The sequence below is a fragment of the Trachypithecus francoisi genome, unplaced genomic scaffold (assembly GCF_009764315.1).
Source record: "Trachypithecus francoisi isolate TF-2019V2 unplaced genomic scaffold, Tfra_2.0 Lachesis_group20, whole genome shotgun sequence".
NCBI classification, from domain to species: domain Eukaryota; kingdom Metazoa; phylum Chordata; class Mammalia; order Primates; family Cercopithecidae; genus Trachypithecus; species Trachypithecus francoisi.
The window spans coordinates 8,038,951-8,054,906 of record NW_022681466.1 but is presented as its reverse complement, the minus strand read 5'-3'; the positions used below and the strand labels follow the sequence as shown (position 1 = coordinate 8,054,906).

The 15,956-nt window shown below is 44.3% G+C and overlaps 1 long non-coding RNA gene, 1 other non-coding gene and 1 pseudogene across 3 annotated transcripts in view; 1 reads left to right on the top strand and 2 right to left on the bottom strand.

Moving 5' to 3' along the window:
• Positions 1-15,956, bottom strand: part of LOC117066732 — a 110,417-nt gene that overhangs the window by 8,042 nt on the left and 86,419 nt on the right. For both annotated transcript variants that reach the window (XR_004430477.1, XR_004430476.1), the window contains exon 5: positions 2,201-2,313. This is a non-coding gene — a long non-coding RNA (uncharacterized LOC117066732). The remainder of the gene's footprint in view (positions 1-2,200; positions 2,314-15,956) is intronic.
• On the bottom strand, positions 1,152-1,254 carry LOC117068156. The gene has a single exon (XR_004431007.1). It is a non-coding gene; the product is annotated as a U6 spliceosomal RNA (small nuclear RNA).
• Positions 7,339-8,470, top strand: LOC117066731 (annotated as a pseudogene).

Below are 15,956 nucleotides of genomic sequence, written 5' to 3'. Positions count from 1 at the left end.
TTTGGTCAGGCACAGTGGCTCACGCCTGTAATCCCAGCACTTTGGGAGGCCGAGGTGGGCAGATCACCTGAGGTCAGGAGTTCAAGGCCAGCCTAGGCAACATGGTGAAACCCTGTCTCTACTAAAAATACAAAACTTAGCCAGGCATGGTGGCAGACGCCTATAGTCACAGCTGTTCGTGAGGCTGAGGCAGGAGAATCACTTGAACCCAGGAGGCGGAGGTTGCAGTGAGCCGAGATTGTGCCACTGTACTCCAGCCTGGGCAATAGAGTGAGACTCCATTTCAAAAAAAAAAAAGAAAAGAAATCTAGTTGTTTAAGAGTCTGGGACCTCCCCCTTCTCTCTCTCTCTTACTCCTGCTTTCTCCTTGTGATGTGCCTGTTTCCCTTTGCCTTACGCCATGACTGTAAGCACCTGAGGGGCTCATCAGAAGCAGATGCTGGCACCAAGCTTCCTGTACAGTATCCAGAACCATGAGCAAATTAAACCTTTTTTCTTTATACATTACCCAGCCTTTATAAATTTCTCATGGCTTACTTCCTCCTTTTACCTGGTCACTTCCTCAGAGAGGCCTTCCCTAACCACAGCTCTTACTCCATGCTTCATTTTTCTTATTTGTTTGTTTATTTATTGAGACAGAGTCCCATTCTCTCGCCCAGGCTGGAGTGCAATGGTTTGATCATAGCTCACTGCAGCCTCCAACTCCTCAGCTCAAGCAATCCTCCTGCCTCAGCCTCCCCAGCAACTGGCACCACAGGCATGAGCCACCACACCCAACCCATTTTAAAAATTTTATGCACAGATAGGGTCTTACTATGTTGTCCAGGCTAGTCTCAAACTCCTGGACTCAAGCGATCTTTCTGCCTCCGCCTCCCAAAGTGCTGGGATTACAGTCATGAGCCTTGGTGCCCTGCCACACATTTTCTTCATAGCACGGATTATTATCTGTCTAATTGATTCTCCACTGTCTCTGTTCTAGGAGCTTACCTCAATGAAGGCAGGACTGCTATATTTTGTTCATCACTATGTCCACAGCACCAATAGTGCCTGGTGTTGGAGAAATAATCATTAAAAATAAGTCTCCTGCTACTCTAGAAAACTTCTCCACAAAGGCGCCTTTAGCACAACAGCTAGTAGTATTGTTACTACCTTTTAATATGGAGCGCTTCACAAATTTGCATGTCATCCTTGCACAGGGGTCATGCTAATTTTCTCTGTATGGTTCCAATTTTAGTATATCTGCTGCTGAAGCAGGCACAGCACAGGTTATTAATATTGCAGGCTAAGTGCAATGTGGCTATTAATTTTCAACCCTTCCTCTCTGGGGACTGGTGGCCAGGATAGAGTTTTCCTGCTAGAATCTCATCCTCTGCCTTTCGTGTGCTGATGCCCCTTGTTACTCCGTGAGCCTCACTGGCCAGGTAGGGAACACTGGATAGGGAACCTTCCAGTACCTGAGCTGGCCAAGTGCCCCTCCTCTGTGTCTCTACTGGCCCCGTGTGTTTTCTGTCACTCATTGACACAACAGTTTACAGTACTTACCCCAGGAGTCAGTATATAGTAAACTCTTAGGAAATGTGAACTGAATTAATTCACAAGCAAAACCTTTGAGTTCGTGTCACATTTCTTTTAGATTGCACCCATTACCACAATACTGGGCTGTGGTGTAGGCCTCCCTTGCTATCAAACTCATTCTTCTAAAAGGAGAGTACATGGGAAGGTGGAAGGACTTCCCATGTCCCAGGAAATGGTTGGCTATAATCTTAGAAAATGAACTAGGGCCCGGGCATGGTGGCTCACACCTGTAATCCCAGCACTTTGGGAGGCCAAGGTGGGCAGATCACCTGAGGTCAGGAGTTCGAGACCAGCCTGGCCAACATGGGAAACCACTTCTCTACTAAAAATGCAAAAATTGGCTGGGCGTGGTGGCGCACACCTGTAATCTCAGCTGTTTGGGAGGCTGAGGCAGAAGAATCGCTTGAACCCGGGAAGTGGAGGTTGCAGTGAGGCGAAATCGTGCCACCGCACTCCAGCTTGGGCAACAGAGCAAGACTCGGTCTCAAAAAAAAAGAAAATGAACCAGGGTTCTTTGGTCATTATTAGAGCCTTAGGAGAACAAGAAATATTGGCAGTTGTATTCAGAGATGAAAGAAATGTTGTCAAACAAGTCTATTAGGGCCTGTCTGACTTTTTCAGCTACCTGAAAGATCAGCTGCTGCAGCCCAAAGGGACTTCAATCAGCCGCCCAGCCCAGGTTCAGTCTTCCAAGTCAGCCACACCCGACGATCACGACCATCCAGGAAGTAGAACGGTCTGTAAGGAGGAAATACCAGAAAGCTCACTTAATATTGAATCCTTGCCTAGGGCACCTTAATTATCTACTCCTTTATTAAACAACAGAGTCACAAATTAACATCTTTTCTCTTTTTACCAGTTGGCATTGTTTTTGCCTTTGTGTTGCTGTGCAAATATTCTAAGAAATAGATATGCCTGTTGAGCCTGTTACAAGGACAAATACTGCAGTTTTAGGAGCCAGGGGCATTGTTAGAATTGTTAGAAACAAGAAAAAAGAAAACACTGGCCGAAGAGGAGTGTAAAACTATCTCACCTTTATACTTGCACAAGAAGAGTGCCATTCCTGGACTTCGCACTTTAGAAAACCCCAAATCACAGATGTACAAATGGAAAATTACTAAAGCACAACAGGCACCTGGCCGGGCGCGGTGGCTCATGCCTGTAATCCCAGCATTTTGGGAGGCCCAGGCGGGCGGATCATGAGGTCAGGAGATCAAGACGATCCTGGCAAACATGGTGAAACCCCGTCTCTACTAAAAATACAAAAAATTAGCCGGGCGTGGTGGCGGCGCCTGTAGTCTCAGCTACTCGGAAGGCTGAGGCAGGAGAATGGCGTGAACCCGGGAGGCGGAGCTTGCAGTGAGCCGAGATCGAGCCACTGCACTCCAGCCTGGATGAAAGAGTAAGACTGCGTCTCAAAAAAATAAAAAAAGAACAGCAGGCACTTATGTTGCTTGGATCTGGTGAATGATGATAGTGCAGCACAATCTAGAGCCTTCAACACAGGCATTTGTGACTCACACTGTTCAGGCCCCAGAGAAAGGCTTCTCCACATCACTTGTCCTATGTCTTCAGAATCAAAGATGACAGTGTCTGGATGCTATATAGATTTGTGGGTTCTTCGGAGGCAAGCACTGACTCAAGATGTGGGAAGAATGTGAGCAGCACAGGTGCTTGGTAATAAAAAGAACTAATTAATAAGCTTGTCGGCCGGGCGCGGTGGCTCAAGCCTGTAATCCCAGCACTTTGGGAGGCCGAGACGGGCGGATCACGAGGTCAGGAGATCAAGACCATCCTGGCGAACACGGTGAAACCCCGTCTCTACTAAAAAATACAAAAAAACTAGCCGGGCGAGGTGGCGGGCGCCTGTAGTCCCAGCTACTCGAGAGGCTGAGGCAGGAGAATGGCGTAAACCCGGGAGGCGGAGCTTGCAGTGAGCTGAGATCCGGCCACTGCACTCCAGCCTGGGCCACAGAGCGAGACTCCGTCTCAAAAAAAAAAAAAAAAAAAAAGCTTGTCAATTCCTACTTTCAGAGAGCAGAAATACAATTGATTTTTGTATAACAAAACACATTTCCCTACTCTTTGTTTTGAGACAGAATCTTGCTCTATTGTCCAGGCTGAAGTACAATGGCATGATCTCAGCTCACTGCAACCTCTGCCACCCGGGTTCAAGCAGTTCTCCTGCCTCAGCCTCCTAAGTAGCTGGGATTACAGGCGTGTGCCACCACACCCAGCTAATTTCATATTTTTAGTAGAGATGGTGTTTCACCATGTTGGCCAGGCTGGTCTCGAACTCCTGACCTCAGGTGATCTGCCTACCACAGCCTCCCAAAGTGCTGGGATTACAGGCATGAGCCACCGTGACCGGCCACATTTTCCCACTTGTATTGATTGTCCAATTCCTGATTCTGGAGGTACTCCCAAATCAGTGCAATATTTGTCACAGTTCTAAAGAATATTTGTGGCTATGCATGGTAGCTCACATCTGTAATCCCAGCACTTTGGGACACCAAGGCATGAGGACTGCTTGAGCCCAGGAGCTCCAGACGAGCCCTGGAAACATACTGAGACTCTGTCTCTACAAAAGTTTAAAAATTAAATTAAACTAAATTTTGCAATAGTAAAAACCTCGTATCACTTCTAGGTTTGGATAAACTGCATCTAGATGTAACGTGTGAAATGTGATGCCATTTCTTTATGTTGGCAACTAGATGGACATTGAACACTAAAATTGTGGACAGTTTCTTTTTGCATAAAAATATTTTTACAGGCATACCTTGTTTTATTGCATTTCACTGTATTTTGCAGATAGTGCAGTTTTACAAGCAGAAGGTTTACAGCAACCCTCCATCAAGTAAGTCTGTCGGCCTCATGTTTTCAACAGCAAGTGCTCTACTTCATGTCTGTGTCACATTTTGGTAATTCTTGCCATATTTCAAACTTTTTCTTTCTTTTTTCTTTTTTGCTTTTCTTCTTTTTTTTTTTTTTAGACAGAGTCTCGCTCTGTCGCCCAGACTGCAATGCAGTGACGTGATCTCGGCTCACTGCAACCTCCACCTCCTGGGTTCAAAGGATTCCTCAGCCTCAGCCTCCCAAGCAAATGGAACTACAGGTGCATGCCACCATGCCTGACTAATTTTTGTATTTTTAGTAAAGACGGAGTTTCACCATGTTGGCCAGGCTGGTCTCGAACTCCTGACCTCAAGTGATCTGCCCGCCTCGGCCTCCCAAAGTGTTAGGATTACAGGCATGAACCACTGCACCCGGCCACCAAACTTTTTCTTTTTCTTTTTTTTTTTTTTTTTTTTTTTTGAGATGGAGTCTCACTCTATCGCCCAGGCTGGAGTGCAATGGTGCCATCTTGGCTCACTACAATCTCTGCCTTCCAGGTTCAAGTGATTTTCCTGCCTCACCCTCCCAAGTAGCTGGAATTACAGGCACGTGCCCCCACGCCTGGCTAATTTTTTGTATTTTTAGTACAGATGGGGTTTTACCATCTTGGCAAGATTGGTTTTGAACACCTGACCTCGTCATCCACCTGCCTTGGCCTCCTAAAGTGTTGGGATTACAGGCATGAACCACCGTGCCCGACCCAAACTTTTTCATTATTATTATATTTGTTATGGTAATCTATGATCAGTAATCTTTGATGTTCCTATTGTAATTTTGGGGGGGCACCAGGAACCATGCCCAGTAAGACGGCAAAATAATAAATATTGTAGTCTGACTGCTCAAGTGAAAGGAAGAATCATGCGTCTCTTGCTTTCAGTCAAAAGCTAGAAATGATTAAATTAGAAATGAAGAAGGCATGTAGAAACCTCAAACAGGCTAATAGCTAGGCCTCTTGCACCACAGTAGCCAAGCTGTTAATTCAAAGGAAAAATTTTTGAAGGAAATTAAAAGTGCCACTCCATGGAACACATAAATGATAAGAAAGTGAAACATGGCTGGGCACAGCAGCTTGGCTCACACCTGTAATCCCAGTACTTTGGGAGGCCAAGGTGGGTGGGCAGGTCACTTGAGGTCAGGAGTTCGAGACTAGCCTGGACAACATGGCAAAACCCTGTCTCTACTAAAAATGCAAAAAAAATTTAGCTGGGTATGGTGGTGCACACCTGTAATCCCAGCTACTCTGGAGGCTGATGCACAAGAATCGCCTGAACTGAAGTGGAGGTTTCAGTGAGCAAGATTGTGCCACTGCACTCCAGCCTGGGCAACAGAGCAAGAATCTGTTTAAAAAAGAAAGAAAGTGAAACAGCCTTATAGCTGTTGCAAAGAAAGTTTAGTGGTCTGGATAGAAGATCCAGCCAGCTACAATATTCCCTGAAGCCATAGCCTAATCTGGAGCAAGGCTGGAACTCTCTTCAATTCTGTGAAGGCTAAGAGAGGTGAGGAAGCTGCAGAAAGAAGTTAGAAGCTAGCAGAGGTTGGTTCATAAAGATTACGGAAAGAAGCCATCTCCATAAATGAAAATGCAAGGTAAAACAGCAAGTTTGGCTGTAGAACCTGTAGCATGTTATCCAGATCTAGCTAAGATCATTGATGAAGGTGGCTACAGTAAATAACAGATTTTCAATTTAGAAGAAACAGCCTTACATTGGAAGATGCCATCCAGGACTTTTCTAGCTAGAAAGGATTTAATGCCCGGTTTCAAAGCTTCAAAGGACAGGCTGACTTGTTAGGAGCTAATGCAGTTGGTGACTTTTAAGTTGAAGTCACTGCTCATTTACCATTCCAAAAATCCTATGGCTCATAAGAATCATGCTAAAGCTACTCTGCCTGTGCTCTGGAAGTGGAATGACAAAGCCTGCATGACAGCACATCTCATTTAGAGAATGATTTATATATATATATATATATATATTTTTTTTTTTTTTTTTTTTTTTTTTTTTGAGACGGAGTCTCGCTCTGTCACCCAGGCTGGAGTGCAGTGGCCAGATCTCAGCTCACTGCAAGCTCCGCCTCTCAGGTTTACGCCATTCTCCTGCCTCAGCCTCCCGAGTAGCTGGGACTACAGGCACCCGCCACCTTGCCCGGCTAGTTTTTTGTATTTTTTAGTAGAGACGGGGTTTCACCATGTTAGCCAGGATGGTCTTGATCTCCTGACCTCGTGATCTGCCCGTCTCGGCCTCCCAAAGTGCTGGGATTACAGGCTTGAGCCACCGCGCCCGGCTATATATATTTTTATATATTTATATATATATTTATATATTTTTTAATATATTTATTTATATATATATTTATATATATATTTATTTATATATATTTATATTTATATTTGTATTTATATATATATATTTAGAGAGAGAGAGAGAGTCTCACTCTGTCGCCCAGTCTGGATCTTGGCTCACTGCAACCTCCACTTCCCAAATTCAAATGACTCTCCTGCCTCAGATTCCCAGGTAGCTGGGATTACAGGCGCATGCCACCATGCCTGGCTAATTTTTTGTATTTTTAGTAGAGATGGGTTTCACCGTGTTAGCCAGGATTGTCTTGATCACCTGACCTTGTGATCTGCCCACGTCAGCCTCCCAAAGTGCTGGGATTACAGGCATGGGTCACCACACCCAGCCAGATTTACTGAATATTGAAAGCCCACTGTTGAGACCTACTGCTAAGAAGAAGAGACTCTTTTGAAAATATTACTGCTCATTGATAATGCACCTGGTCACCCAAGAGCTCTGATGTAGATATACAAGAAAATTAATGTTTTCATGCCTGTTAACACAATGTTCATTCTGCAGCCCATGGAATAAGGAGTAATATTAATTTTCAAGTCTTATTATTCAAGCAATATATTTTGTAAGGATATAGCTGCCATAGATAGTGATTTGTCTGATGGATCTAGGCAAAGTAAGTTGAAAACCTTCTGGAAAGGATTCATCATTTTAGAGTCCCTGAAGAACATTCATGATCAGTGGCTAGAGGTCAAAATATCAACAGTAACAGGAGTTTGGAAGAAGTTGGTTCTAACCTTGGTGGATGACTTTGAGGGACTTAAGACTTCAGTAGAGGAAGTCACTGCAGATGTGGTATAAACAGCAAGAGAAGCAGAATTAGAGGTGGAACCTGAAGATGTGGCTGAGTTGCTGCAATCTCATGATCAAACTTCTACGGATAACAAGTTGCTTCTTATGCATGCACCAAGAGGGTTTCTTGAGATGGAATCTACTCCTGGTGAAGATTCTGTGAACACTGTTGAAATGAAAACAGCACCCACTGGCTGCTCTGGAAAGCCATGTTTGCATTGTTCCTCGTCTGACTCCTTGGTTCCTCCTCCACCACGGACTCCAGCAGCTTTATTGCCAGAGTCCTGGAATTCTTGCTTTCTTTTTAATCTCCTCCATTGGATCACCGGTGTGCCCCACCATGTCAGATGCAGCCATAGACACCAACTCCGAGATCACCACCAAGGACTTAAAGGAGAAGAAGAAAGTTGTGGAGGAGGTGGAAATGGAAGAGATGCCTCTGCTAACGGGAATGCTAATGAGGAAAATTGGGAGCAGGAGGCTGACAATGAGGTAGATGAAGAGGAAGAAAGTGATGGTGAGGAAGAGGATGGAGATGAAGACGAGGAAGCTGAGTTTGCTACAGGCAAGTGGGCAGCTGAAGATGATGAGGATGATGATGTCAATAGCAAGAAGCAGAAGATTGATGAGGACGACTAGACAGCAAAAAAGAAAACATTAAACTAAAAAAAAAATGGCTGCGACGTAGTCACACTCCACTTCCCATCTCAGAATCCAAATGTAGTCACCGTCAAGTAGAGAGACCGCCTGCAGATGACACGCACTCTCCACGACCCAACCCAAACCATGAGAATTTGCAACAGGGGAGGAAAAAAGAACCAAAACTTCCAAGGCCTTGCTTTTTTTCTTCAAAGTACTTTAAATGCAGCCATAAAAAGAATGAGTTCATGTCCTTTGCAGGGACATGGATGAAGCTGGAAGTCATCATTCTTAGCAAACTAACACAGGAATAGAAAACCAAACACCGCACGTTCTCACTCACAAGTGGGAGTTGAACAGTGAGAACACATGGACACAAGGAGGGGAACATCACACACCAGGGCCTTTCGGGGCGGGCATGGGGGGTGGGGGAGGGGGAGGGAGAGCATTAGGACAAATACCTAATGCATGCAGGGCTTAAAACCTATATGACAGGTTGACACGTGCAGCAAAGCACCATGGCACATGTATACCTATGTAACAAACCTGCACGTTCTGCACATGTATCCCAGAACTTAAAGTAAAATTTAAAAATTTTTTTAAATTTAAAAATCTTGTTATAGGAATATTACTATGATTATTAGTATAAATTCACCTCCATAAAAAAATACTTAAAAAGGAAATTTGTATTTTTTACTTACATTTTGTATTTTTGTATAAATTGTTAGGGTCAGCCTTTTTTTGTGAGACAGAGTTTCTCTCCTTGTCCCCCAGGCTGGAGTGCAGTGGCATGGTCTCAGCTCACTGCAACCTCTGCCTCCCAGGTTCAAGCGATCCTCCTGCCTCAGCCTCCCAAGCAGCTGGGTTTACAGGCATAAGCCACAGCACCTGGCCTAGGGTCACCCATTTTTTTTTTTTTTTTGAGACGTGATCTCAGATAACCAAACCAACCTTTGGAGCGTTCTCTGTCCTACTTCTGACTTTACTTATGGCGTGACCATGTTCATTATAATCTCAAAGGAACAAAAAAAACTTGGAAAAAAAAAGACAATAGAAAAAAATCTTATTTTGAGCATTCCAGTAACTTGTTTGTGTATGTACTTAGTTTGTATGAGACGGTTAAAAAGGCTAAAGATAAAAAATTTCTTTTTTTTTTTTTCCTTTCTTGTCTATGGAGTTGCTGCGTTTGTGTGTGTGTGTGTGTGCACGCGTGTGTGTGTGTGTGTTTTGGTCTGTTTGATATACGTGTGAAACAATGTTGTCCAACAATAAACAGGAATTTTATTTTGCTGAGTTGTTCTAAAAAAAAAAAAGAAATGAAAACAAAGAATAAGTAATATTACACAAACTTAGTCCATAAAGCGGCAGCAGGGTTTGAGAGGATTTACTTCAATTTTGGAAGAATTTCTACTATGGATGGGCAAAATGGCATCAAATGTCATATGTTACAGAGAAAACTTTCCATCTGTGCAGCAAGTTTTACTGTTGTCTTATTTTATTTTATTTTATTGAGACGGAGTCTCATTCTGTCACCCAGGCTGGAGTGCAGTGGTGCGATCTCAGCTCACTGCCATCTCTGCTTCCTGGGTTCAAGCAATCCCCCTGCCTCAGCCTCCAGAGTAGCTGGGATTACAGGAGTGCGCCACCACGCCTGGCTAATTTTTGTATTTTTAGTAGAGTGGGGTTTCACCATGTTGGCCAGGCTGGTCTCAAACTCCTGACCTCAAGTGATCCGCCTGCCTTGGCTTCCCAAAGTGCTGGGATTACAGATGTGAGCCACCATACCCGGCTATAAAGTGTTTTTATTTATTTATTTATTTATTTTTGAGATGGAGTCTTGCTCTGTACCCCAGGCTGGAGTGCGGTGGTGCGATCTCGGCTCACGGCAAGCTCCACCTCCCGCGTTCGCACCATTCTCCTGCCTCAGCCTCCCGAGTAGCTGGGACTACAGGCACCCGCCACCATGCCCGGCTAATTTTTTTGTATTTTTAGTAGAGACGGTTTTCACCGTGTTAGCCAGGATGGTCTTGATCTCCTGACCTCGTGATCCACCCGCCTCAGCCTCCCAAAGTGCTGGGATTACAGGCATGAGCCACTGCGCCTGGCCTGTAAAGTGTTTTTAAATTAACACATGTACATTGGTATTTTAGACATAATGCTATTGCACACTAAAAGAAAACATTATAGTGGCTGGGAACGGTGGCTCACACCTGTTTCCAGCACTTTGGGAGGCCGAAGCGAGTGGATCACCTGAGGTCAGGAGTTCGAGATAAGCCTGGCCAACATGGCAAAACCCTGTCTCTACTAAAAATACAAAAAGTAACCGGGTATGGTGATGGACACCTGTAATCCCAGCTACTCGGGAGGCTTTGGCAGGAGAATCACTTGAACCCAGGAGGCGGAGGTTGTAGTGAGCTGAGACTGTGCCACTGCACTTCAGCCTGGGCAACAGAAGTGAAATTCAGTCAAAAAGAAGGAAGGAAGGAAGGAAGGAAGGAAGGAGGGAGGGAGGGAGGGAGGAGGGAAGAGAGGGAGGGAGGGAGGAAGGAAGGAAGGAAAAAGGAAAGAAGGAAAAGAAAGAGAAGGAAGGAGGAAGGGAGGATGGAAGGAAGGAACTAAGGAAGGAAGGAAGGAAGGAAGGAAGGGGAAAAGGAAGGAAAGGAAAAGAAAAGAAAGAAGGGAGGGAGGAACGGAGGGAAGGAAGGAAGGAAGGAGGAAGGAAGGAAGGAGGGAGGAGGGAGGGAGGGAGGGAGGGAGGGGGAGGGAGGGAGGGAAAGAGAGGGAGGGAGGGAGGAAGGAAGGAAGGAAAAAGGAAAGAAGGAAAAGAAAGAGAAGGAAGGGAGGAAGGGAGGATGGAAGGAAGGAACTAAGGAAGGAAGGAAGGGGAAAAGGAAGGAAAGGAAAAGAAAAGAAAGAAGGGAGGGAGGAACGGAGGGAAGGAAGGAAGGAAGGAGGGAAGGAAGGAAGGAAGGCCGAAAACATTACAGTGTAAACAGAGCTTGTATAAAAAAACTTCTGGGCCGGGCGCGGTGGCTCAAGCCTGTAATCCCAGCACTTTGGGAGGCCGAGACGGGCGGATCACGAGGTCAGGAGATCGAGACCATCCTGGCTAACACGGTGAAACCCCGTCTCTACTAAAAAAATACAAAAAATTAGCCGGGCGAGATGGCGGGCGCCTGTAGTCCCAGCTACTCGGGAGGCTGAGGCGAGAGAATGGCGTAAACCCGGGAGGCGGAGCTTGCAGTGAGCTGAGATCCGGCCACTGCACTCCAGCCTGGGCGACAGAGCGAGACTCCGTCTCAAAAAAAAATAAAAAAAATAAAAAAAATAAAAAAACTTCTGTTACTCACTTTGCTGCAATTGCAGTGGTCTAGAATCAAACCCACAATATCTCCAAGGTATGCTTTTAAAATATTTAATTACATTTTCAAAATCAAATTTAAAATTTCGGTTTTATTTAAGTAACTTTGACTTAAAATTCGGTATGTAACTTCTATGCTAAAACATATGTGTGGGGACAAAAGCGACTTTATTTTAAATGCTAATCTGCCTACCGACCCTGAGTCAGAGAATGCCTTCCAAATGTCTAGTTGATGTTTTACTCTTTAGGTAGGAACACCTATTCATCTTAACTTTCACTTTTCCTTCAAGATAATCCGAGATGCTGTTGCAGACATCATAGGTATAGTAATACTCATAGCCACCTACACATTCCTTCCAGAGCACATATACTTTTCCCCAAGACAGAAGCCCTAGATTTCAGGGGTTGCAGTGTAGAGATCTACATGTCTGTGGCCCCCCAAGACCTTGCTTTTCTGTCTGTAAATTTACCCAGTAAGTCATCCTATGCTGAAAAACTGGATTTGTCTGCCTCCTCCTCTGGTTGATTGACTCCTTCAGCATTTGGAGGTTGCTTTGTAGATATGGCCCTTTCATGGAACGATAGGCCACGTGGCCTTCTTTTATGCTCATATCAGTCCACCACAAGAGTTATGGGTAGACCATCTGAGATGCCTCTGTGAGGAACTCAGCAGTCCTTTCCCTATAAAAGAGCCATTTAATTGGTGAAAAATATTTGTTTGTTTGTTTGAGACAGGGTCTGGCTCTGTCACCCAGGCTGGAGTGCAGTGGTGCCATCTCAGCTCACTGCAGACTTGATCTCCCTGGTTCAAGCGATCCTTCCACCTCAGTCCCCCAAGTAGCTGGGACTACAGGTATGCACCACCACGCCCAGCTAATTTTTGTACTTCTTACAGAGACAGAGTTTCACCATGTTGCCCGGGCTGGTCTCCAACTCCAGGGCTCAAGTGATCCTCCCACATCAGCCTCCCAAAGTGCTAGGATTACAGGTGTGGGCCACTGCACCTGACCTAATTGGTGAAAATTATTTAAATAATTAAAATAAAATTATGTTGTCCTAATTATGTTGCGGTATATAAGGACATACCGCAAATGAAAAAATATTTATTCAAGAAAATCTACTGAATCCCAGTAAGAATAAAGAGTCTGTGGCACCTGAGTCACATCCCCCTCCTATCTTCTTCCTAAGCAGGTGTGGCTTCCCAAGAAGATGGGGGGCTCCCTCTGCCTCCACTCCAGGCTACAGTTTCACTCTAAGAAGGGCATGCCACTGGTGTCTCTCATCTCTCCCAACTCTGTGCTGCAAAAACTGTATTCCATGCAGGTGTGGCCAAGAGGGCTGGGGCTCCCTTCCCTGACCCAGAGCCTACTTGTAGGGTGGAAACTGTACCAGACTCAGTGGTTAAGAAACTCAGCAGAAGGCCGGGTGCAGTGACTCACACCTGTAATCCCAGCACTTTGGGAGGCCGAGGTGGGTGGATCATGAAGTCAAGAGACTGAGATCATCCTGGCCAACATGTGAAACCCTGTCTCTACTGAAAATACAAAAATTAGCTGGGTGTGGTGGCACACGCCTGTAGTCCCAGCTACTCAAGAGGCTGAGGCAGGAGAATCATTTGAACGAGGGAGGCAGAGGTTGCAGTGAGCTGAGATCGCGCCACTGCAGTCCAGCTTGGTGACAGAGAGAGACTCCATTTCAAAAAAAAAGAGAAAAGAAAGAAACTCAGCAGAAACATCAGAAATTGCACCCTCTGCACACAAACCAGGAAATAGGCTTCATAGAATTAGTTCGGAATTAAATAAACAAATGCCCAAACAACAGTTCCACCAAGCCCCAATGTAGTGGGGAATTCAGCATCTAGAGTTGCTACAATATATTATCTAAAATGTCTGGTTTTCAACAAAAACTTATGACACGCAAAGAAACTGTGACAAATACACAGGAAAAAAAAGTCAGGCAATAGAAATTGCTTTTGAAGGGACCTAAATGTTGGACACGTTGGAAAAAGACTTCAAAGCAGCTATTATAAATATGTTTTAAAAATCGAAGTAGACCAGGCATAGTGGTTCACGCCCGTAATCTCAGTGCTTCAGGAGTTCTAGGCAGGAGGATTGCTTAAGGCCAGGAGTTCAAGACCAGCCTGAGCAACACAGTGAAAACCTGTTCTACAATATATATATATATATATATTTTTTTTTTTTTTAAATAAATTAGCCTGTAGCCCTAACTACTAGGGAGGTTGGGGAGAAAGGATCACGTGAGGCCAGGAGTTCAAGGTTATAGTGACCTACCCTTGCACCACTGCACTTCAGCCTGAGTGACAGAGCAAGACTTATCTCCAAAAAAAAAAAAAAAGTTTTTAATGTAAACCATGTTTAAAGAATTAAAGAAAGGCATGGTAATAATGACTCATGAAGAATGTTAACTAAAAAGATTTTTAAAAATTCTGAAGTAAATGGAAATTCTGAAGTTGAAAAATAATCCAAATGAAAAATTCACTAGCTAGATCAATAGTAGATTTGAGTTGGCAGAAGGAAGAATCAGCCAACATGAAGACAGATTAACAGAGATGACGAACACTAAGAAAAATAATAAGTAAAAATGAACAGAGCCTCGGAGAAATGTAGAATACTGTTAAGCACACCAACATACTCATCCTAGGAAAGAATGCTCAAGAGGCAGAGATAGGGAGAAAAAAATATTCAGACAAATAATACCTGAAAAATTCTGAAATTTGTTGAAAAACACTAATACATAGATCCAAGAAACTCCAAGTGAATAAATGCAAGGAGACCCATACAGACACATCGCAGTCAAAATACTGAAAGCCAGCGATAGAGAAAAATCTTGAAAACAGCAAAAGAAAAACAATCTAAATTACTTTGTGCTCATGCACTTCTCTTTTGAATTGGTTATTATATCTGCCTGGTTCTCTCATGAGTAGAATCAAATCTTTAGCACATTTTTATATCCTATGTCTATTTGAGTAATGATTTTACCTTTTACAGAAAAATTATCTTTTAATAAGTCTTATCTGCATGTAAGTTCTCACATGTCCCATCAGCTGATGTATACTAAAGTTCAAAGACTAAAGTTCAAAGCTTTAGTTTAAAAAGGAGAAAAAGTTTTTGCCGTTGAGCTTAAGAGAATAAAATAAAACAAAATAATAAAAAGGAGAGAAAAGTAGATCTTACCAAACACAAAATTGTGATGATGTTTAAAAACTAATTGGCGGCTGGGCATAGCGGCTCATACACATGACTCACAACGAAGTGCTCCCAGCACTTTGGGAAGCTGAAGTGGGGTCGCTTGAGACCAGGACCAGACTGCACAAGATAACAAGACCCCCCATCTCTACAAAAAAAATGTTGCCAGGTGTGATGGCACGTACCTGTAATCCCAGCTACTTTTGAGGGAGGCTGCCACAGGAGGATCTGGTGAGCTCAGGAGTTCAAGGCTTCAATGAACTATGATTGCACCACTGCACTCCAGCCTGGGTGACAGAAAGAGGCCTTGTCTCGAAAAACAAAAACAAAACAATTGGAAAGTCAATTTATCCTAAAACATACACTTCTCTGGATCCCACATTCTGTGCAGGCACATGCTACAGCAGCAGTGGTCTGGAACCTGAGAACCAGGAAACTAGGACTCTGGATTATCCTGCCACACCAGCTGGCTTCAAGTTCAACCTGCCTCTAATGTGGTGAGAGGGACAGATTGTCCACAGTAGCTCAGCTTGCACCCAGGAGCTCAACTGGATCTCCACGCCCTGTGGAAGGCAGCGAGCACTGACAGCCAGTGCCTTCTTCAGAACATAGGGTGCTATGAAAGAGATACTGTGTTTAGTCACACCAATGCTGTGGGTAAGAAAATACCTTTTCACTGTGCACTTATTTGCATAGCGTTGCAAGCAGGCACCAGGATACGGGAATATAGTTGTACATGTCAAGTGCATAAGGGAACCTAGGATAAGGTGCCAGTTAGGACAAAGAGTTATGACTTGATACAGATCAATGCAGAAAATGTTTATAGAGTTAATGTATGAGCGTCTGTAGGTTAGGCACAGTGAGAGAGAAAGAGAGAGGCTGAGTCAGTACTAACAGATATTTCTCCTTGCTACCAGCCCATGCCTTGGAACAGAGCTGTGAGTTGCAGTGTATGGTAGGGGATAAAGGAAGCCATCAGTCGTCTGTATTACTCTCAGCTGCTCAGACGTATGTTCCTGCCGTTTTCGTCCTCCCTGAGGATGGTGGTTTAATCATTTATTGGTGCATGCCATGGGTGAAGGCCAAGAGCCTTGTGTACAGAACTGAAAACTGTACATTAGGAGAAATGCCCACTGCCAGGTG